Source organism: Bufo gargarizans, chromosome 8 (assembly GCF_014858855.1).
Source record: "Bufo gargarizans isolate SCDJY-AF-19 chromosome 8, ASM1485885v1, whole genome shotgun sequence".
Lineage (NCBI taxonomy): Eukaryota > Metazoa > Chordata > Amphibia > Anura > Bufonidae > Bufo > Bufo gargarizans.
In genome coordinates, this window is record NC_058087.1 from 154,343,136 (window position 1) to 154,367,142 (window position 24,007).

Genomic DNA, 24,007 nt, shown 5'->3' on the forward strand with positions numbered 1-24,007 from the left:
TTCTTCACTGAAATTCAGGTGTGGTTTAGGTGTTCTGTTCATTTTATTATTTTCCCTTATAACATGGTTATAAAGGAAAATAATAGCATTTATGCTTCCTAAAATGCGGCTTATGGGGTTAAAAAAAAAATATATAATTAACTCACCTCATCCTCTTGTTCGTGCAGCTGGCATCGTCTTCCTTCTTCTTCTTTCAGGACCTGCAAAAGGACCTTTGATGACACAATCGCGCTCCCTACGTGCTGAAGAAAGAAGATTATGTCACCAAAGGTCCCTTTGCAGGTCCTGAAAGACGAAGAAAGAAGACATGTCGGCTGCGCAATCAAGTGGGTGAGGAGAGTTTTTTTTTTTTTTTTAACCCTTCAAGCCACAGTTTAGTAAGCATTCTGTATTAAGAATGCTTTTATTTTCCCTTATAACCATGTTATAAGGGAAAATAATACAGTGATTATACTTTAATGGGGTCATCTCCTAGCAACCATGCGTGAAAATCGCACCGCATCCGCACTTGCTTGCGGATGCTTGCAATTTTCACGCAGACCTATTAATTTCTATGGGGCCTGCGTTGCGTGAAAAACGCAGAATATAGAACATGCTGCGGTTTTCACGCAACGCATAAGTGATGCATGAAAATTACCGCTAATCTGAACAGCCCCATTTAAGTGAATGGGTCCGGATTCAGTGCTGGTGCAATGTGTTCACCTCACACATTGGAATTATCGCCCGTGTGAAAGGGGCCTGTCAGCAGCTCCAGGTCTGGCAGAGTAAGATGACTTATCAGCCTGTAATACCACATATGAGATTTTCATATCTGTTCCTAGCAAATAAAAAAATAATATATATATATATATATATATATATTTGTGGGAGGAGCTAAGCGAGGAACAGAATAGGCATGCCTACGGACTGTCCTAATCCAACTGGCTGGAGTGTGCCCGGCGCCAGTGACGAGGTAAGGCCTGAATAGTGGCCAAAAGAGAACCGGTACGTAGCAGGGAGTGAAGCATTTATGGAATCATAGTGTGACCTGATAATGCCAGGAGATCTCCGCCCGTGGACTCGGAATGTACCTTGTGAAGCAGGACGACCGCCCACGACCCATCTTGCGGATGACATGCGCCGGAACCTGGTGACTTGATGCTGCGGATGCGGCCCCTATGCGGAAGGAGTGCCCGAATATCGTGCTAGGGTTGAAACCCAGCCCTGCGGCCAGGGTACAGATGTTGGACATGAACAGGGTTGAAGACAGGGGCCTACCGTTGATCGGGAGCAACGGGTCGTCTAGGTCGGAAGATTGAAGGGAGGCCAGGAGCTCCTTGAGCACCTTGATAGGACATCAGCGGTGGCCGTAGGGAAAATTCCACCTCTGTGGGAGGACCGGTCTGACTGGTCTTGAGGATGGGATGGATAGGATGAAGTGATCAGAGTGCCAGGTGAGATGTCGCCTGAGCAGGGTTTGTGCGGGAGATGGCGCTGCAGGTGAACTCCCCGGGCCTGAGGAACCCATGGAGTAGGGTGCAATGTGTTATTGGAGCATCACGGACCCATGAAGCCCAAAGAACGAAAGGCTCTGACAATCTCAATTCGCGGATTGGGGATGTACCTAGCGTAGCAGGACGGCCGCTAATGACCCATTGCGGATGACGTGGCCGATACCTGATGACTGGATGCTGCGGGAGTGGCCCCTACGTGGGGGGAGTGCCCGGATGCTGTGATCGGGAGCAACGGGTCGTCTAACGCGGGAAACTGGAGTGAGGCCAGGAGCTCTTGGAGCGCCTTGACGGGACACCAACAGTTGGCCGTAGGGAAGAACTACCTCGGTGGGAGGACCAGCCTGATTGGACTTGGTGGCTGGGATGGACAGCATAAGGTGGACCGAATGCCAGGCGAGATGTCGCCTGAGCAGGGTTGCCCGGTTGACCGTGCCGCACGTGAACTCCCCGGGTCTAAGAATCCATAGGACCCTAGGTACATGGCTGCTTTGGTGATGATGCTTGCTGAGTGCCCAAAAAGGGAGACCGTCTAGGGCTACGGACAATCTGCGGAAGCTCGCCTGACACGGGTTGCCTACGCACCTGGACCGCCGCGCTAACCCTGAGGGTGGCTTTGAGGCCTGATGGCCTCGTCCACCTCCCCCTGAGGATGTTTTTTTTTTTTTTTTTTTGGAGACTGAGGAGCCGGGAAGTGACAGACCTGCCTTGGGCATGATCGTAAATGCACAGTAGAGGAACCCTAACAGGGACTGGAGCTCCCACTTGGACAGGACCCTGGAAGAAGTTGCGGAAGAACGGCGGCCTGGATCTTAGCCAGCTTGGCGGCCGCCACGGGGGCCTCAAGCCTGGCGAAAAGCTGGAGCAACTAGCCCAGACCAAGGGGACGCCCTGAGGTCCCCTGATGATCAGGAATCAGGGTGCAGACTGCCCAGGTGAGACTGAGCAAACCATGACGTAGCAAAGAACAGGAGAATGCCGCTTGAGTGGGAGCAGAGTACAATACCTGATGTAATAACAACTGTCAAGATAATGGGTGACCATGTCCAAACCCCGTGATGCACCCGGATCCCATGCAATCAGGGATTCACACATGCGGAACCCGAATCGGGTAAACAGGAACCCCTAGATACTGCTGGAAAAACCCTGAGCGTTTCAGGCAAATATAACGGATCCAGAGTGATTCAGGCAAATGTGTACCACCAGTGGGAAAAGACCTGAGCGATTCAGGAAACTGCGAACAACCTGTGGGAAAAAACCTGAGCGTTTCAGGCAAATATAACGGATCCAGAGTGATTCAGGCAAATGCGAACAACCTGTGGGAAAAAGACCTGAGCGTTTCAGGCAAATATAACGGATCCAGAGTGACTCAGGCAAATGCGAACAACCTGCGGGAAAAGACCTGAGCGATTCAGGCAAATGCAAACAACCTGTGGAAAAGAGCTGAGTGATTCAGGCACATGCGAACAACCTGTGGGAAGAAAGACCTGAGCGATTCAGGGAATACGCAACCTGAGTGAATCAAGGAAATACACACAACCTGGAAATACCGCCAACCTGAAAGAGACAGGAAAATACAAAACCTGAGTGATTCCGGGAAATACGTAACCTGGGTGAATCAGAAAAACATACCACCTGGAAATACCGCCAACCTGAAAGAGACAGGAAAATACAAAACCTGAGCGATTCAGGGAAATCGTGAACCCTGAGTGATTTGGGCACCTACATGAACCTGAGCGATCCAGAAACATGAACCTGGGCGAATTTGGAAACATAACCCGAGTGATTCAGGTAAATACATGAACCTGAGTGTTTCAGGGAAATGCATGAACCCGAGCGATCCAGGAAACACGTACACCCGCGCGACTCTGGGGAATTAGAATGGGTGAATGGGTAAATACGTGAATTTTTGAGCTAATCCGGGAAATACATGAACCTGAGAATCAGAAGGAAACAGGAATGAACATGGTATAGAAAGGATCGCAACCTACCGAATCAACGGACAGCACTGCCGACTCCGGCGATACTGAAGACCTAGGAATGGCGGCTCGTGAAGAATGAAGGAAGGCTCTGAGCTGCGGAGAAGCGTCACGCCGCTACTTGGCTGGAACTTACCTGAAACCCGGCCCCGTGGAGTGACCGGGCATGGAGGAGCCCTGCGACACAATTGATGATGGATCGAAATTCCGGTGGCCTGAGGCCTTGCTTACCCGGAAATAAGCTTGCGTTAGTACGAGACCCGGAGAGAGGTGCGATCTTGGTGGCACTGGAAGAGGCGACGGAGAACCGGGATGCAGCCTGGGCGCCATGGCCAACTGCTGGGTAACCCTGGACAGCCAGAATAAGAGCCCGAAGTCGCGCCGCATGCAACAACCTGCGGAAAACAGAAATCCAGGGAACACACAAGACCCGATCGATCCAGGGAAAATTACCCCTAAGTGAGTAAGGGGAGGCATAACACCAGAGCAATCCAGGGAACCTGGCCCCTGAGTCACCTAGGGAAGACATGACACATGCAATTTGGGAACATGACACCTGTGAATTGGAGAAAACATAACCCTGAGCGATTCAGGGAAGACATGGCACCTGCGATTCTTGGGTAAATGACACCTGCCATTTGGAGAAAACATAACCCTGAGCGATTCAGGGAAGACATGACACATGCGATTTTATTTTTATTTTTTTTGGGAACATGACACCTGAGATTTGGAGAAAAAACATGATGCCTGAGTGAATCAGGGAAGAGAACCACGCTACTGCCTTCTGCAGTGAGATGAAGACCTATGAACGGGAGCTCGTGAAGACGAATACTTAATGCAGTGACAGGGTGTAATAGCAGCCTCGTGGCTGGATCTTACCTGGACAAGGAGGAAATGTTGGCGCAACGATAGTGGCTTGCTTGCAGCTCTGGTGGCCGAGGCCCTGTTTATGTGAAGAAATAAGCTGTGTTCGGATCGATACCCGGCGAGGGATGCGAACAGCTAGTCCCTCATGCAGTGAACGGGTGCGTGACCCTGACCCATACGAACCAGGACCGGAACCGTGCCCGAGGGACTCAGGGAACACATGACACCCGGGTTATACTGCACATGAAACCTGACCAACGCAGGGAACACATGCCCCCCGAACGAACAGGGAACACATGACCCCTGAACGCACAGGAAAACACAAGACGCCCGGCCAACCAAGGGGATCCATGACACCCGAGCGAACAGGGAACACATGTCCCCCGAATGAACAAGGGACCCATGACCCCCGAGTGACCCAGTGAACACGCAACACCCACACGAAGCCGGGCAGACACCGCACCTGAATGACTGAGGGAAAACATGATATCTGAGTGATTCAGGGAAGACATTAACGCCAGAGCGAATCAGGGCAGATACCACCTGAGCAAGCCAGAGAAGACATTACACCAGAGCCAACCAGAGAAGACATTACCCCTGAGCGATTCAGGGAGACATTGCACCTGAGCAATTCAGGGAGACATTGCACCTGAGCGATTCAGGGAGACATTACACCTGAGCGATTCAGGGAGACATTACACCTGAGCGATTCAGGGAAACATTACACCTGAGCGATTCAGGGAGACATTACACCTGAGCGATTCAGGGAGACATTACACCTGAGCGATTCAGGGAGACATTACACCTGAGCGATTCAGGGAGACATTACACCAGCGCGATTTGGGGAGACATTACACCTGAGCGATTCAGGGCGACATTACACCTGAGCGATTCAGGGAGACATTACACCAGCGCGATTCAGGGCGACATTACCCTGAGCGATTCAGGGAGACATTACACCAGCGCAATTTGGGGAGACATTACACCTGAGCGATTCAGGGAGATATTACACTTGAGCGATTCAGGGAGACATTACACCTGAGCGATTCAGGGAGACATTACACCCGAGCGATTCAGGGAGACATTACACCTGAGCGATTCAGGGAGACATTACACCTGAGCGATTCAGGGAGACATTACACCTGAGCGATTCAGGGAGACATATACCTGAGTGATTCAGGGAGAAATCACAGTCGAATCAGGGAGGCATATGCCAGAGCGAACAGGGAGACCTGTCCCGGAGTCACCCCCCCCCCGGGTGACCCAAGGGCAGCCGCACCGGTGAGGCCCAGGTACCAGACCCCTGACCCCAGCGAACGACTGCCCCTGAACACCCAAGGGGCGAGACCGGATACTGCACCGGCGTGGCTGAAGGTTGCCCAGCCTGGCATCGCAACCTATTTCCCCCCCCCCTCTATAATTTATTTATTAATTTTTATTTTTATTTTTTGCAGGGGTTGACCAGATGGCCAGCTGTCAGGAAGCTCATGGAAGTGCTCCATTCTACTTCTCCTTCCCTGCAGGGGTTGACAGGAGCATGCCAAGCCAGGACAAGCATTGTGACCCTTTTTTTTTTTCACACACACGGCAGTGCGGGGGTTAATGGCAGCAGGCCGGCACCCGGAAGCCGGCCGCCCCGGACCCCCGCACTGGGAACGTGGCATACTGAGCAATTTTAACCAGTGGCAGGGGGGGGCTAGAAGGCACAACCTGAATGCCTCTGCCCCTACTGCCAGGGACACCCCCGCAGGGAGGATCCCGCTCGGAGTAGCTGTGAGCCGTCATCCCGCGAACCCCCCACCCCCCCATCCGCGATGCAAGCGCCGGAGGATAAGTAGCGGGGGGGGGGGCAGAGGAACCCGGAGCGGGGGCGGGAGAGGGGAGGCCCCACACTGAACACAGACCGGGGCGCAGCGGCGGCCGGGCAGAGCGGGGGTTCGACGGGCAGCTGCGCTGCTACCCAGAACATACGAGGTGCCGGTGGCGGCACGTCCGGCCAGCCGCAGAGCGGCAATACTCACGACAGGGAACGCGGCTGGGAGCACGAAGGGGCAGCGTGGAGAACACACCGACGGGAGACGCGACCGGAAGTGACGTCAGGCGCTGAGTTGCTGAAGCCAAACGACAAAGTATGCAACAACGGGCGCCCCCCTGCTTGTAGGAGGGGGTTTATAAAGGGTGAGCACGCTCCTCCCACAATTACAGGCTGCAAGCAGCCTTCAACATATATATACTAGCAGAAGGACCCGACTTCGCACAGATATATTTCATCTATTTAATTTAATATTTGTGTGTGTTGTTAAAAGACATCGACAGTATCCCCCCATAACGTGACCTCTACAGCACCCCGCCCCCTTAACAGTGACCTCACAGTACCCTGCTACCCCTTTAATAGTGTCCTCCACAGTCCCCTCCTCCCTTAACAGAGACCTCCACAGTGCCTGCCTTTTTAACAGTGGCCTGCCCCCCCTCCGTTCCCCTAAAATGTGACCTGCACAACACCCCGCCCCCGTAACAGTGACCTCTACAGCACCCTGCCCCTTAACACTGACCTCAATAGCGGACCATCTCCTTAACTGTGACCTCCACCGTTCCCTGCCCCCTTAACAGAGACCTCCACAGCGCCCGCCCCTTTAACAGTGACCTCCATAGTGGACGCCCCTTTATTAGTGACCTCCACAGTACCCTGTCTCCTTAACAGTGATTTCCACAACACCCGGGCCCTTAGCAGCGGCCTCCACAGCAATATTCCCCTTAACACTGACCTCCATAGCGGACCGTCCGCTTAACTGTAACCTCCACAGCAGCCTGCCCCTAGGGTGTCCAGAGGTCCTGTTTTAGGCCGGACAGTCCGGCTTTCAGACTTCCTGTCCTCCGTCCAGAGCAGGGCATGGACGGACACAGGGATATCCTTTAGAACAGCTCACTCTCAGACAGCAGCACTGAAGAAAGTCACCCTCCATCCAACCCCTGCAGCTGACATTGATTTTTACCTTCATTTTTTCAATCCCCGTCAGCTGCGGAGTAGGAGGGGGCGTGGCCTAACATAATCGTAACGTGGCTTAGTGGGACCTGTGGGCGTGGTTTTTAAGTCCGTCTTTTGAGGGTGGCCTGGATGGCCACCGTACCTGCCCCCTTAACTGTGATCTGCACAGCACTCCGCTCTCTTAACAGTGTCATCAATAGTGCCCTGCCCCTTTAAAGCTGACCTACAGTAGTGAAAAAAAAATGCCTAGGTTGTTAAGAAAACCTGGTATAAAACTGTGTGTATGTGGAGACTAAGGGCCTGCAAGCTTCTATTGGATGATAAAGGACATGTGACCATGTGTATGGCAGGCTTCTATTGGCTAATGCATTTTTTAGGAATATCTCAGGAATAGTACGTCCTAGAGAGCTGAGACCTGGTCTAAAACCTTTCTGGTGGACAATTTAGTGTGTGCTTAAACTCAGATCTCCCTACACCACTGACAACTCAGCGGTGTACAGAGTACTCATTTTATGAATGGGCAGCAGCAGAGCAGGGAGTACGGGCAGGAGCGCACATTGTACTATGCAAGGATTAGCTGAGCAGAGCAGGCTCCTGTTTCTGCCTGCTCCACTAAGCTAAGAGAATTGCATGATAGCTGTTGCAATCTGCACTTCTGCCCATACTCCCTGCGCTGCTGCTGCCCATTCATAAAATGAGTACTCCGTACACCGCTGAGTTGTCAGTGGTGTAGGGAGAACTTAGTTTTAAGCAAACAGTAAATGGTGCGCATTTGGGATGTAAGAGTATAGTAAAAATAGAAAATTAATAAATTAAGTATATTAGAATTTTTTTTAGGGAATTAAGGTTAACATATAAAAAATTATTATCAAAGTTTATTTACTCTTTAACCCTTTCATGACCAAGGGTCATTGATGCCCCAGTGTCCAGGTCAAAATTTACAAATCTGACATGCGTCACTTTATGTGGTAATATCCACGCCAGTCTGAGATTGTTTTCTCATGACACATTGTACTTCATGATAGTCATATATTTGAGTCAATATATTTCACCTTTATTTATGAAAAAATCCCAAATTTACCAAAAATTAGGAAAAATTCACAATTTTCCAAATTTCCATTTCTCTGTGTCTAAAACAGAAAGTGATACCTAATAAAATATTTATTACTTAACATTCCCCATATGTCTACTTTATGTTGGCATCATTTTAGAAATGTCATTTTATTTTTTTAGGACGTTAGAAGGCTTAGAAGTTTAGAAGCAATTCTTACAATTTTTAAGAAAATTTCCAAAACCCACTTTTTAAGGACCAGTTCAGGTCTGAAGTCCCTTTGTGGGGCTTACATAGTGGAAACCCCCATAAATGACCCCATTGTAGAAACTACACCCCTCACGTTACTCAAAACTGATTTTACAAACTTTGTTAACCCTTTAGGCGTTCCACAAGAATTAAAGGAAAATGGAGATGAAATTTAAAAATTTCACTTTTTTGGCAGATTTTCCATTTTATATATTTTTTTCTTTAACACATTGAGGGTTAACAGCCAAACAAAACTCTAATATTTATTACCCTGATTCCGCGGTTTACAGAAACACCCCACATGTGGTCGTAAACTGCTGTACGGGCACACGGCAGGGCGCAGAAGGAAAGGAATGCCATACGGTTTTTGGAAGGCAGATTGTGCTGGATTGGTTTTCTGAACGCCATATGTTTTTTATTTTTCTGCCGATCGCCTTGTGCAGGGGCTCGTTTTTTGCAGAAAATGTTGAGGTTTTTATTGGTATCATTTTTGGGTACATAGGATTTTTTGATCATTCATTATTACACTTTATGGGGCAAATGACCCAAAAATTGGCTGTTTTGGAACAGTTTTCATTTATTTATTTTCACAGCGTTCATCTGAGGAGTTAGGTCATGTGATAGTTTTATAGAGAAGATCGTTACGGACGTGGCAATACCTAATATGTATACTTTTTATTATTTATTTTAGTTTTACACAATAATAGCATTTCTGAAACCAAAAAAATGATGTTTTAGTGTCTCTATAGTCTGAGAGCCATAGCTTTTTTATTTTCTGGGCGATTGTCTTAACTCCTTAAGGACACAGGGCGTACAGGTACGCCCTTGTGCCCTGGTACTTAAGGACACAGGGCGTACATGTACGCCCTGTGCATTTTCAATCACCGCCGCGCGGCCGGCAGCGATCGGATCCCCGTGCCTGCTCAAATCATTGAGCAGGCACTTGGGGCAAATGCGTCGGGGGGTCCGGTGACCCCCCCATGTATGCGATCGCAGAAAACCGCAGGTCAATTCAGACCTGCGGTTTTCTGCGTTTCCGGGTTATTCGGGTCTCTGAAGACCCGATAACCCGACACAGGATGGTGATGGTGGTGTGATTTCACTCCACCAATCACCATCCAGCGATCCTGAGTGGTGATGGTGACATCACCACTCAGGATCGCTTTCTGATTGGTCTGTGGGCGGTCCGGCGGCAGATTCAAAAGAGGCAGGCGCCCCTCTCCTCCTCCTTTTGTGTTCCGGAGCCGGAGGAGAGAGGAGCTGCCTGCACGTGTCTGCTGCCACCGCTGCACCGCTGCCTGCACCCGATCTGTGCCCCCCCAGGACCCGATCTCTGCCCCCAGCACCCCATCAGGTACATAGGGACAGCTAGGGAAAGTTTGGTTTAGGCAGGGAAAAAAAAAGGGAAAGGTAGTTTTTTTGAACTTTTATTGCATCACCCCAGTTAGGGTGTCTGGGGTCCACAGCACAGCTGTGTGACCCTAGACCCCCCAGGGGTGCTGCCACTTGCCCCCCCCCCCCCCACCTTTTTTGGGGTGCTTTTTTTTTTTTTTGAGTTCGCTGACTGTGGCCGGCACTTAGCGTCTGGCCACTGTTAGCGCATCGCACACCCCACCGCTGATCAACTTCGGACGGTTGATCAGCAGTTTTGAAATTTTTTTCCCCACATTTTTTGCCCTTTTTTTAGTTAGTTTATTTATTTTTTCTGTTAGTTTTAGGGTGAGTTCGTGAACACCCGTGCCCCCTCACACACGCACACCAAATAAAGAGGCCGAGGAGGCATACGCCCAGCTTGCCTCCGAGTCCGAGAGTCCCAGTGAGGATGAGGATGACCCCACATTCCTGTTGTCATCCGCATCCTCCTCATCATCTAGCGATGATGATGAGCCCCCAAGGCGGCGGAGACGCCGCCAGGCGGAGCAAGGGGACCGCCATGTTAGGGACCCTGTGGCCCACACTAGTACGAGCAGCTCTGGGGCTCGTACTGGTTTCCCGGCCCACCAGTTAAATCCACCGGAGCACCCTGCCAGTGAACTTGTCTGGTGTAGCCCAGAGCGATACGAGCCCGTGATTCCCGATTTCGTAGGCCAATCAGGAATCCAGATTTCCACAGTGGGCTACACTGAATATGACTTTTTTTGTCATTTTTTCAGTGACCCACTGGTAAATCTGATGGTGGAGCAGACGAATATGTACGCCCAACAGTTCGTCGCTCAACACCCGGGCTCCTTTTTGGCCAGGCCCGGTGGCTGGACGCCGGTCAGTGCAGCCGAAATGAGGACATTTTGGGGCCTCGTGCTGCATATGGGCCTGGTCAAGAAACCCAGTGCCAGGCTGTACTGGAGTGGGGACGTCCTATATCAGACCCCACTTTACAGTACGGTTATGACACGCTCCCGGTTTGAGGCCATCCGGAAATGTCTGCATTATTCCGATAATGCAGCATGTCCACCCCGAGGTGATCCTGCCCATGACCGTCTGTACAAGATACGGCCGGTCATCGATCACTTTGGGGCCAAATTCATGGAGGCCTATGTACCTGGAAGGGAGGTCGTGGTTGATGGGTCTCTCATTGCGTTCAAGGGGAGACTCATTTTCCGCCAGTATGTGCCTTCCAAGCGGGCGAGGTATGGTGTGAAGCTATACAAAATTTGTGAGAGTACCTCAGGGTACACTTACAAATTTCGTGTATACGAGGGGCGAGATTCCCGGATTCAACCCCCAGAATGTCCCCCCACTCTGGGTGTTACCGGGAAACTTGTGTGGGACCTTATGCACCCACTGCTGGATAAGGGTTACCACTTGTACGTGGATAACTTTTATACCAGTATCCCCTTGTTCCAGTCCCTTGCCGCCAGATCCACGTCCGCTTGTGGGACCGTGCGGAAAAATCAACGCGGCCTCCCTGCCCACCCCCTCCAGGTACCTATCCCCAGGGGTGAGACCCGTGCCCTTACCACTGGAAACCTGCTGCTGGTCAGGTATAAGGACAAGAGGGATGTCCTTATGCTGTCCACAATTCATGGTAACGGCATCACCCCTGTCCCTGTGCGAGGTACCGCGGCAACGGTCCTCAAGCCCGATTGTATCGTCGCCTACAATCGGTATATGGGAGGAGTTGATCTCTCGGATCAAGTCCTCAAGCCATTTAACGCCATGAGCAAAACCCGGGCATGGTACAAAAAAGTTGCGGTCTACTTGGTACAGGTTGCCATGTACAACTCTTTTGTACTATCCCGAAGCGCTGGCAGCACAGGGACATTCCTCCAGTTCTATGAGGCAGTCCTCAAGGCCCTGATCTTTTCGGTTGCTTCAGGGAGTATCACACTTCCATGGAGTACTAAATTTATATCCCAATTTAGCACTGACATCGGATTAAAAAAAATGGTTCTCAGACTTGAGACACCCAAAAAAACTAAAATAATTTATTAAAAGTAGACATAGGTATTGCCGCGTCGGTAATAATCTCCTCTATAAAAATGCCCCATGACCTAACCCCCCAGATTAACACGGTCCAGAAAAAAAAAAAAAAAGGTGCAAAAAAAGTTTTTTTTTGTCACCTTACATAATAAAAAGTTTAATAGCAAGCGATCAAAAAGTCATATAGCCCCCAAATTAGTGCCAATAAAACCGTCATCTCATCCCGCAAAAAATGAGCCCCCACATAAGATAATCAGATTAAAAGAAAAATAGAAAATGACTCTTAGACTTTAGAGATACAAATTTTTTTTTAGGGTATCAAAAAGGATAATATAGTCTAAAACCTAAATAATTGTAAAAAAAAGTTGACTTATTAGGTATCGCCGCGTCCGTAAGAATCTCCTCTATAAAAATACCCCATGACCCAACCCCCCAGATTAACACAGTAAAAAAAAATAAAAAAATAGGTGCAAAAAAATTTTTTTTTGTCACCTTACATAACAAAAAGTTTAATAGCAAGCGATCAAAAAGTCATATAGCCCCCAAAATAGTGCCAATAAAACCGTCCGCTCATCCCGCAAAAAATGAGCCCCAACATAAGATAATTGGCTAAAAGAAAATAAAAAAAATGACACTTAGACTTTAGAGATACCCAAAAAAAATGTATCAAAAAAGATAATATAGTCAAAAACCTAAATAATTGTAAAAAAAAGTAAACTTATTAGATATTGCCGCGTCCGTAAGAATCTCCTCTATAACAATATCCCATGACCTAACTACCCAGATTAACACGGATAAAAAAAAAAAAAAAAAGTGCCAAAACCGCTATTTTTGGCACTTTTCCATTTCAGTCCGTTTTTTCCGGTAACAAAACAAGGGTTAACAACCAAACAAAAGTTAAAATTTATTACCCTGATACTGCAGTTTACAGAAACGCCACATTTGTGGTCGTAAACTGCTGTATCCGTAAAAGGGAGGCCGCAAAAGGAAAGGACCGACATGGTTTCTGGAAGGCCGATTTTGATGGCCTTTTTTATTGACACCATATCCCTTTTGAAGCCCCCCTGATGCCCCCCTAGAGTAAAAACTCCCTAAAATTGACCCCATCTAAGAAACTACACCCCTCAAGGTATTCAAAAATGATTATACAAACTTTATTAACCCTTTAGGTGTTCCTCAACAGTTAATGGCAAATGGAGATGAAATATCAGAATTTCAATTTTTGGTAACCTTGCCTCACAAAAATGTAATATAGAGCAACCAAAAATTATATTTGCCCTAAAAATACTCCCCCAAAAAATGCCACCTTATCCCGTAGTTTCCAAAATGGGGTCACTTTTAGGGAGTTTCGACTCATGGGGTGCATCAGGGGGGTTGAAACAGGACACGGTGTAAATAAACCGGTCCATAAAAATCAGCCCTCCAAAAACCAAACGGCGCACCTTTCACTCTACGCCCCGCTGTGTGGCCGTACAGTAGTGTACGGCCACATATTGGGTGTTTCTGTAAACGGCAGAGTCAGGGTAATAAAGATACAGTCTTGTTTGGCTGTTAACCCTTGCTTTGTTAGTAGAAAACATGGGTTAAAATGGAAAATAAGGCAAAAAAATGAAATTTTCCAATTTCATCCCCATTTGCCAATAACTCTTGTGCAACACCTAAAGGGTTAACGACGTATGTAAAACCAGTTTTGAATACCTTGAGGGGTGTAGTTTCTTAGATGGGGTCACTTTTAGGGAGTTTCGACTCCAGGGGTGCATCAGGGGGGTTGAAACAGGACACGGTGTAAATAAACCGGTCCATAAAAATCAGCCCTCCAAAAACCAAACGGCGCACCTTTCACTCTATGCCCCGCTGTGTGGCCGTACAGTAGTGTACGGCCACATATTGGGTGTTTCTGTAAACGGCAGAGTCAGGGCAATAAAGATACAGTCTTGTTTGGCTGTTAACCCTTGATTTGTTAGTGGAAAACATGGGTTAAAATGGAAAATAAGGCAAAAAAAGAAATTTTCTAATTTCATCCCCATTTGCCAATAACTCTTGTGCAACCCCTAAAGGGTTAACGACGTATGTAAAACCAGTTTTGAATACCTTGAGGGGTGTAGTTTCTTAGATGGGGTCACTTTTAGGGAGTTTCTACTCTAGGGGTGCATCAGGGGGCTTCAAATGGGACATGGTGTAAATAAACCAGTCCATAAAAATCAACCTTCCAAAAACCATACGGCGCACCTTTCACTCTACGCCCCGCTGTGTGGCCGTACAGTAGTTTACGGCCACATATTGGGTGTTTCTGTAAACTGCAGAGTCAGGGCAATAAAGATACAGTCTTGTTTGGCTGTTAACCCTTGCTTTGTTAGTGGAAAAAATGGGTAAAAATGAAATATTAGACAGAAAAATGAAATTCTCAAATTTCATCCCCATTTGCCAATAGCTCTTGTGCAACACCTAAAGGGTTAACAACATATGTAAAATCACTTTTGAATACCTTGAGGGGTGTAGTTTCTTAGATGGGGTCATTTTTGGGTGGTTTCTATTATGTAAGCCTCGCAAAGCGACTTCAGACCTGAAATGGTCCCTAAAAATTTAGTTTTTGTAAATTTCAGAAAAATTTCAAGATTTGCTCCTAAACTTCTAAGCCTTATAACATCCCCAAAAAATAAAATATCATTCCATGTCAGAACGGCCTGGATAAGTCAAAGCGTTTTAAAGTTATCAGCACTTAAAGTGACACTGGTCAGATTTGCAAAAAATGGCCTGGTCCTAAGGTGTAAAAAGGCTGTGTCCTTAAGGGGTTAAATAGGGTATCATTTTTTGCGGGACGAAGTGATGGTTTGATTGGTACTATTTTGGGGGTCATAAGCCTTTTCGATCGCTTGCTGTTGCACTTTTTGTGATGTAAGGTGACAAAAATAGCTTTTTTGGCACTGTTTTTTTTAAATTTATTTTTATGGTGTTTATCGGACGGGGTCCATCACGTGATATATTTATAGAGACGGTGGTTACGGACGCGGTGACACCTAATATGTGTATTTTATTTTATTTTTTCATTTTTTTATAGGAAAAGGCAATGTCTTTTTTTTATTTACATTTTTTTTTATTTATTTTTACTTTTATTATTTTCACTTTTTTTATCAGTTCCCTCTTGGATCTTGAAGATCCAGTGGGGCTGATAGTTGTACTATACTTTGCAATGCTCTTGCATTGCAAAGTATAATACTTCCAGACTGCCTGTAGGTGGCAGCACTGGACGCCTTTGCCATGGCAACCATCGGGCGCTGCAATCACAGCGCTGCAGCCCCGATGGTGGAGAGGGGGAGCCCCCTCCCTCTGTTAACCCAATGGTTACCCCATAGGCAACCGCAGCACCTATGGGGTTACAGGAGAGTGTCAGCATAGAGCTGACGCTCTCTGCTGATGGCGGCGGCTCAGGAATAAAGCCGCCGCCATCGCACACAGAATGGGGAATCGGGGGCAGCGCTGGGGGGGGGCGGCCAGAAAATTAATGCAGGGGGCGGACCGCATCAGGGCAGGAAGGAGATCAGCGCAGCTGCGCAGGAGGCACAGATCGGCGTGGCACAGGTCAGCGGGGCACAGATGGGGGGGACCACAGAGGGGCACCAAAGGCGGGCACCAAAGGCTTGGAGGATCGGGGGGCACGAGGACACCTTACCGATTTCAGGCTCTGATCTGCAGAGCGCAGATCAGAGCCTGAAACCGGCATTTTAACGCTGCCGCGATCCGATTGGTTAGTCTGCACAGACTAACCAATCGGATCGATTGCCGGCAAGGGGCCACTCTGATTGGTCCCTTGCCGGCATTACTGCACTGTATGCTGTCCGTGACAGCATACAGGGCAGGGGCAGAAGCTTTAATCCAAGCGCTTTGCAGCGCTTGGATTAAAGAGCTGCCAGAACGTATATATACGTGGTAGCTGCACGGGGTATGTGCAGCTATCACGTATATATACAGATTGCAGACGTGAAAGGGTTAAAGACAGAAAGCTAACATATCATTTTCATAGTAAAAGCTTAGCAATGCAAGGTTAATGGTAGTTGGTAGAGATGGCCTTGCAGTTCGCCTGACGGTCGTTTTGCGGCAAACTTTGCTCGCTTGCGGTTCGCCGAACAGGCAAACATATAGCGATGTCCACCGGTGCCATATTCTTTTACATTGTGAAGAACTTTGACCCATGACACATCCATCAGGTGGTACAGGACAGCCAATTGAGACGTTTCAGCACATGGACACTCCCCCCTACCTTATAAATAAACCCGATCTGGCTGCCATTGTACATTCAGTGTTTTGCCAGTGTAGGGAGATGTTGCTGTGTGGAGAAGGGACAGAATGTTAGGGACACCAATGGCTAGCTAATAGGGCCACAAAAGTCCTTTTAAGAAAGTATAGTGCATTTGTATTGTGCAGCAGTTGTGTGCGGTTCTGCTGTGAAACTGTAGCTACACAGAGTGCCAAACGCTATTGGAACAAATTATTTCTACTGGTGTGATATACTAGTTGCCCCCCCAAAAAACTGATTGAAGCAGGGGTGTTAAATACCAATAATATACTTTCTATATAGTGCATTTGGGTAGTGCAGCATTTGTTTGCGATTTTGCTGCGTTACTGCAGCTACAGATAGTGACAAACGCCTTTGGAACAAATCATTTCTACTGGTGTGAGATACCAGTTGCCCCACAAAAAAACTGATTGAAGCAGCAGAGGTGTTATAAATCAATTATATACTTATAATATAGTGCATTTGGGTAGTGCCGCATTGGTTTGCGGTTTTGCTGCATTACCTCAGCTACAGATAGTGACAAACGACATTGGAACAAATAATTTCTACTGGTGTGATATACCAGTTGCCCCCCCCAAAAACTGATTGAGGCAGGGGTGTTATATACCAATAATCTACTTCCTATATAGTGCATTTGGGTAGTGCAGCATTTGTTTGCGGTTTAGCTGCGTTACCTCAGCTACACCAAGCACAGTCACATCTGGCACTCCCAGGACGTCGGCACATGGCTCCGCAGTGTGGGCTTTTTTTAACATGTCCACTGCTGACAATAGTGTTGGGTGTTGTCATCTGCAGCCTGTGCTGTCAATGTATAAGTCGCGGTAAGCCCAACACTCACCTAGGGACGTGCCTTAGGAAACCACCTGGCCTCCCATTACCGAGCCCAATGGGAGCAACACCGTCAAAACCCACAAAGACATACAGTGGGATGCGAAAGTTTGGGCAACCTTGTTAATCGTCATGATTTTCCTGTATAAATCGTTGGTTGTTACGATAAAAAATGTCATTTAAATATATCATATAGGAGACACACACAGTGATATCTGAGAAGTGAAATGAAGTTTATTGGATTTACAGAAAGTGTGCTATAATAGTTTAAACAAAATTAGGCAGGTGCATAAATTTGGGCACCACAAAAAAGAAATGAAATCAATATTTAGTAGATCCTCCTTTTGCAGAAATTACAGCCTCTGAACGCTTCCTGTAGGTTCCAATGAGAGTCTGGATTCTGGTTGAAGGTATTTTGGACCATTCCTCTTTACAAAACATCTTTAGTTCATTCAGGTTTGATGGCTTCCGAGCATGGACAGCTCTCTTTAGGTCACACCACAGATTTTCACTTATATTCAGATCTGGGGACTAAGATGGCCATTCCAGAATGTTGTACTTATTCCTCTGCATAAATGACTTAGTGGATTTTGAGCAGTGTTTAGAGTCGTTGTCTTGTTGAAAGATCCAGCCCCGGCGCAGCTTCAGCTTTGTCACTGATTCCTGGACATTGGTCTCCAGAATCTGCTGATACTGAGTGGAATCCATGCGTCCCTCAACTTTGGCAAGATTCCCAGTCCCTGCACTGGCCACACAGCCCCACAGCATAATGGATCCACCACCATATTTTACTGTCGGTAGTAGGTGTTTTTCTTAAAATGCTGTGTTCTTTTTCCTCCATGCATAACGCCCCTTGTTATTGCCAAATAACTCAATTTTAGTTTTATCAGTCCAAAGCACCTTATTCCAAAATGAAGCTGGCTTGTCCAAATGTGCTTTAGCCCACCTCAAGCGGCACTTTTTGTGCTGTGGGCGGAGAAAAGGCTTCCTCTGCATCACTCTCGCATACAGCATCTCCTTGTGTAAAGTGCGCCGAATGGTTGAACGATGCACAGTGACTCCATCTGCAGCAAGATGATGTTGTAGGTCTTTGGTGCTGGTCTGTGGGTTGACTGTTACTGTTCTCACCATTCGTCACTTCTGTCTATCCGAGATTTTTCTTGGTCTGCCACTTCGAGCCTTAACTTGAACTGAGCCTGTGGTCTTCCATTTCCTCAATATGTTCCTAACTGTGGAAACAGACAGCTGAAATCTCTGAGACAGCATTCTGTATCCTTCCCCTAAACCATAATTGTGAACAATCTTTGTCTTCAGGTAATTTGAGAGTTGTTTTGAGACCCCCATGTTGCTACTCTTCAGAGAAAATTAAAAGAGGAGGGAAACTTACAATTGACCCCCTTAAATACTCTTTCTCATAATTGGATTCACCTGTGTATGTAGTTCAGGGGTCACTGAGCTTACCAAGCCAATTTGAGTTCCAAAAAATTAGTTCTAAAGGTTTGGGAATCAATAAAATGACAACAGTGCCCAAATTTATGCACCTGCCTAATTCTGTTTAAACAATTATAGCACACTTTCTGTAAATCCAATAAACTTAATTTCACTTCTCAAATATCACTGTGTGTGTCTCCTATATGATATATTTAACTGAAATTTTTTATCGTAACAACCAATGATTTATACAGGAAAATCATGACGATTAACAAGGTTGCCCAAACTTTCGCATCCCACTGTACTCCTTGTGCTCCACGTCCTGCCTCTTCTCCTTCCCCTTTTCCTCTCTTCTCCCATTTGTCCTCCACTCCACCTTCCACCATGCCGTCGTCGCGTTCATCTGGCAAAAGGCAGGCTTCCATGGCCTAAATGTTCAAGCGAAAAAAGATGATGACGCCGGATAACCCTCTTGCCCAGCGGCTGACCGCCGGCTTGTCGGAACTGCTAGCCCGCTAACTACTGCCATATAAATTTGTGGCCATAGGCAAACCACAATGGAAGTTATCCGGTAGGAAATATTTCTTACAGAAGGGCATCCCGGACCTATATGGCCACGTTCAGCGGCAAGTGAATGTATCTCTGGCACACAGTGTAGGTGCCAAGATACATCTGACCACAGACATGTGGTCTAGCAAACACGGGCGGGGAAGGTACACAACTTTTACTGCCCACTGGGTGAACCTTCTGATGGCCTTCAAGCATGCAACCTGTGGCACCCATGTGGATTTGGCCCGCCTTTTCTTCATCTCCTCCTTCTTCTCTATCCTCCATCTCCTCCTCAGCTGACTCCTCCTTTTCCACTGCTACCGCCTCTTCCGCTGTGCCCCCCAAGCTCCCCAGAACCTATTCGATGTGCCAGGTGAGACGTTGCCATGCTGTGCTGCGGCTGTTATGCCTGGAAGCCAAGAGTCATACTGGTCCTTGCACTCCTTTCAGCTTTGCAGTCACAGACCGATCAGTGGATAACCCCACTCAATTTGACAGTTGGTAAAGTGGTGTGTGATAATGGTGCCAATCTGCTGAGCGCGCTGAAACAGGGCAAAATGGCACATGTGCTGTGTATGCAATACGTCCTGAACTAAGTTGTGCAACGATTCAATGCCAAATACCCCGGGTCCATGATGTCTTGCAGCAAGCCAGGAAAATCTCTGGCCATTTTACAAGATCTTATACGGCCATGACTCGCCTTGCTGATGTTCAGCGGCGACACCATCTGCCCATCAGATGTCTGATTTGTGACTGCCCGACACGATGGAACTCGGCCTTGTATATGCTTGATAGGCTGCTCCAGCAGAAACGTGCAGTTAACGACTACCTGTACGAACTCTGCGGCAGGACAGGTTCTGGGGAGCTTGCTTTTTTTTCACCGTGCCAGTGGCTGCTCATGCGTGATGCATGCAGACTTCTGCGGTCGTTTGATGAGATCACCAAACTGGTCAGTCGCAGCCAGGGTGCCTTCAGTGACATTGTACCTTACGCCTTCTTTCTGAAGTGTGCATTGCGTTGTGTCAATGAGCAAGCCATCGAGGAGCAGGAGCAGAAAGATGAGGAAGTCACAATGCTGGATGAATTCCAAGGGGCTTACTCCTTCTGAGACAACTCAACAGGAGTCTGAAGATGATTCAGAGGAGGATGGTACCAGGGTGGAGGAGGAGCAAGAAGAGCATGCTTTAAACTTTTCTGGGATCCCTGATGTTGTCCGTAGCTGGGGGGAGGAGACCGAGGACGACATTATCCTGGACGATGAGCAGGAGCCAGGCCACTCCACTGCTTCCAGTTTAGTGCAAATTGGTGCCTTCATGCTTCACTGTTTGAAGAGGGACCCCCCTATAAAAAGCATAAAGGGCAAGGACCAGTATTGGGTGGCAACGTACTTAGACCCCCGGAACAAAGACAAAATAGCGGACATGTTACCAACATCACAGAGGGCTGTCAGAATGCAGCACTTCCAGGCCTTGCTTCGACAAATGCTGCATTCTGCTTTTGCAGGCGCTGGCAGAGGAATTTCCACTCACAGAGAAACAGTTGCAGGTACCAATATGACAGCGCATGAAAGAAGAGGGCGGTTTAAAGATGTGTTGGTTACTTCGGATATGAGATCATTCTTGCAGCCAACCCATCGACAGCCGCCCTCCGGATCCAGCCTCAGGGAACGCCTAGACCGACAGGTGTTCGACTACATTGGGTTAACGGCCAATGTGGAAGCTCTGAGAAGCGAGGAACCCCTGAACTACTGGGTGTGCAGGATTGACCTGTGGCCAGAGCTGGCACAATTTGCCATGGAACTGTTGGCTTGTCCCTTGTTGAGTGGCCTGTCAGTCCAGCAGGGGGGATCGTGACCGATAAGCACACGCGCCTAGTTCACGACCGTGTGGAATACCTCACATTTCTAAAAATGAATGAGGCATGGATCTCGGAGGAATTCAACACCTGTGACAACCACGTTTAATTGAATTTCCTCATGACAGCCCACAAATATCCACCACAACACAGAACAAATATTCGTCCCTACAGCGGCATAAAAGGCCTTTTCTGTCTGTTGAATGCCTAATGTATTGGGCCTCTGAGGATTTCAACACCTTTGATGACCACGTGTTTCAACTATTATCAATAGGGGTTTTTTTTCAAGAGGGGGGGAATTCGTTAGCCATGTTTTTAATCAAATTTTCTATTTTTAGTTATTTTAAACATATGTAATTGACCTGTATTTGTATGCATAATTTTTAGGGCCTGTAGTACACTGGCCTGCTGGAAAATTGATATCCAATGACCGTGTAATCTACCTTCAGACACTTACTTACTTGTTCTTTTATGTATGCTGAATGCATCATTTTTGGGGCTGTAGTACACTGGCCTGCTGTAAAATTGATATCCAATGACCATGTAGTCTACCTCCATTCACAAACTTGTTCTTTTATGTACGGTGAATTAATAATTGTTGCGGCCTCGGAGGAATTCAACACCAGTGACGACCACGCGTTATCGAATTTCAACTATTATCATTAGGGATTTTTTCAAGAGGGGGGATTTCGTTAGCCATGTTTTAAATCGAATTTTATATTTTTAGTTCTTTTAAACATATGTATTTGACCTGTATTTGTACTGGCCTGCAGTAAAATTGATATCCATTTACCTTGTAATATACCTCTGGCCACATTTCTGTCCGGTGAATGCCTTATTTTTGGGGCCTGTAGTGGCCTATAGTAAAATTTGTATCCATTGACCACATAATGTACCTCGAGCCACATAATCAGAATTTATTTTATGCCCGTACTCCCGTGGCATAAAATAAAAATTTCCTAGGCTCCAACAGGGCACATTTCAGAGAATTTCCCTTTAAGACACATAATAATGTCCCCTGATTAACCCCTTTCTGACTGCAATCCGTCTATATACGTGCTATTTGCACATGCCCCGTGCAGATAGCACATGTATAGACGTCAAGCAGCTCTTTAATCCAAGCGCTGCAAAGCGGACAGCATACAGTGCAGTAATGCTGGCAAGGGACCAATCAGAGTGGCCCCTTGCCGGCAATCGTTCCGATTGGTTAGTCTATGCAGACTAACTAAATCAGATCATGGCAGTGACAAAATGCCGGTTTCAGGCTCTGATCTGCGCTCTGCAGATCACAGCCTGAAATCAGGTAGTGTCCTCGTGCCCCCGATCTGTGCCCCCTTCCTGTGCGCCTCCAAGCCCCCCTTGTCCCCGCCTGCCCCTTATGCAGTTCCCACCGCTCCCATCCACATTCATGCAGCCTGCCCTGATGCGGTCTGCCCCCTCCCCACCCCATACATTCCTCCTGCCCCCATTTGTGCTGCCTCCCTCAATGCTGGCCTTACCTTCCCCCTCCCTCTTTCCAGCGCTGCCTCCGATGCAGTGCGGTCCCCCTGCTGTGTTTGATGGCGGCGGCTCCATTCCCGAGCCGCCGCCATCAGCAGTGAGTGTCAGCTCTATGCTGACACTCTACTGTAACCCCTAAGATGCCGCGGCATCCATGGGGTTAATAGAGGAAGGGGGCTCCCTATCTCAACCATCGGGGCTGCCGCGCTGTGATGGCAGCACCCGGTGGTTGCCATGGCAACCAGACGCTTTGCAAAAGTGTCCAGTGTTGCCACCTACAGGACATCTGATAGTATTATACTTTGCAATGCAAGAGCATTGCAAAGTATAGTACAGCCATCAGCCCCACTGGATCTTCAAGATCCAAGAGGGACTTGATTAAAAAAAAGTAAAAATAATCAAAGTAAAAATAAATAAATAAAAATGTAAATAAAAAAAAATGGCCTTTTCCTATAAAAAATGAAAAAAACAAAACTACACATATTAGGTATCACGTAACGACTGTATCTATAAATATTTCACATGATAGACCCCGTCCGATAAACACCATTAAAAAATAATAATAAAAACTGTGTAAAAAAAGCCATATTTGTCACCTTACATCACAAAAAGTGCAACACCAAGCGATCAAAAAGGTGGTACCAATAAAACAGTCACCTTACATAAGAAAATCGCTCAAAAAATAAAAAAAATATAGTTCTTAGAACATTGAGACACTAAAACATATTTTTTTTATTTCAAATATGCTATTATTGTGCTAAAGTAAAAAAAAAAAAAAAAGTGTAAATATTAGGTATCGCCGCATCCGTAATAACCTGATCGATAAAAATATCACATGATCTAACCCCTCAGGTGAACACTGTAAAAAAAAAAAAAAAACTGTGCCAAATAAGCCATTTTTGTCACCTTACATCACAAAAAGTGCAACAGGAAGCGATCAAAAAGGCTTATGACCCCCAAAATAGTACAAATCAAAGCATCACCTCATCCCGCAAAAAATGATACCCTATTTAAGACAATCGCCCAAAACATAAAAAAAGCAATGGCTCTCAGACTATGGAGACACTTTTTTTGGGTTTCAGAAATGCTATTATTGTGTAAAACTTAAATAAATAAGAAAAAGTATACATATTAGGTATTGCCACGTCCGTAACGATCTTCTCTATAAAACTGTCACATGACCTAACCCCTCAGATAAACTCTGTAAAAATAAATAAATAAAAACTGTTCCAAAACAGACCATTTTTTGGTCACCTTGCCCCATATTTGATATAATTGCTTCCGTAACAACCTGCTCTATAAAAATAGCACATGATCTACCCTGATGAATCTTGCAAAAATAAAAAATGTGGCAAAACAGCCATTTTTCAGTTACCTTGCCTCACAAAAAACTCAATATAGAGCTATTAAACATAATATGTACCACAAAATAGTACCAATAAAACTTGCACCTTATCCCCTATTTTTGAAAATAGGGTCACTTTTTGGGAGTTTCTACTGTATGGGTGC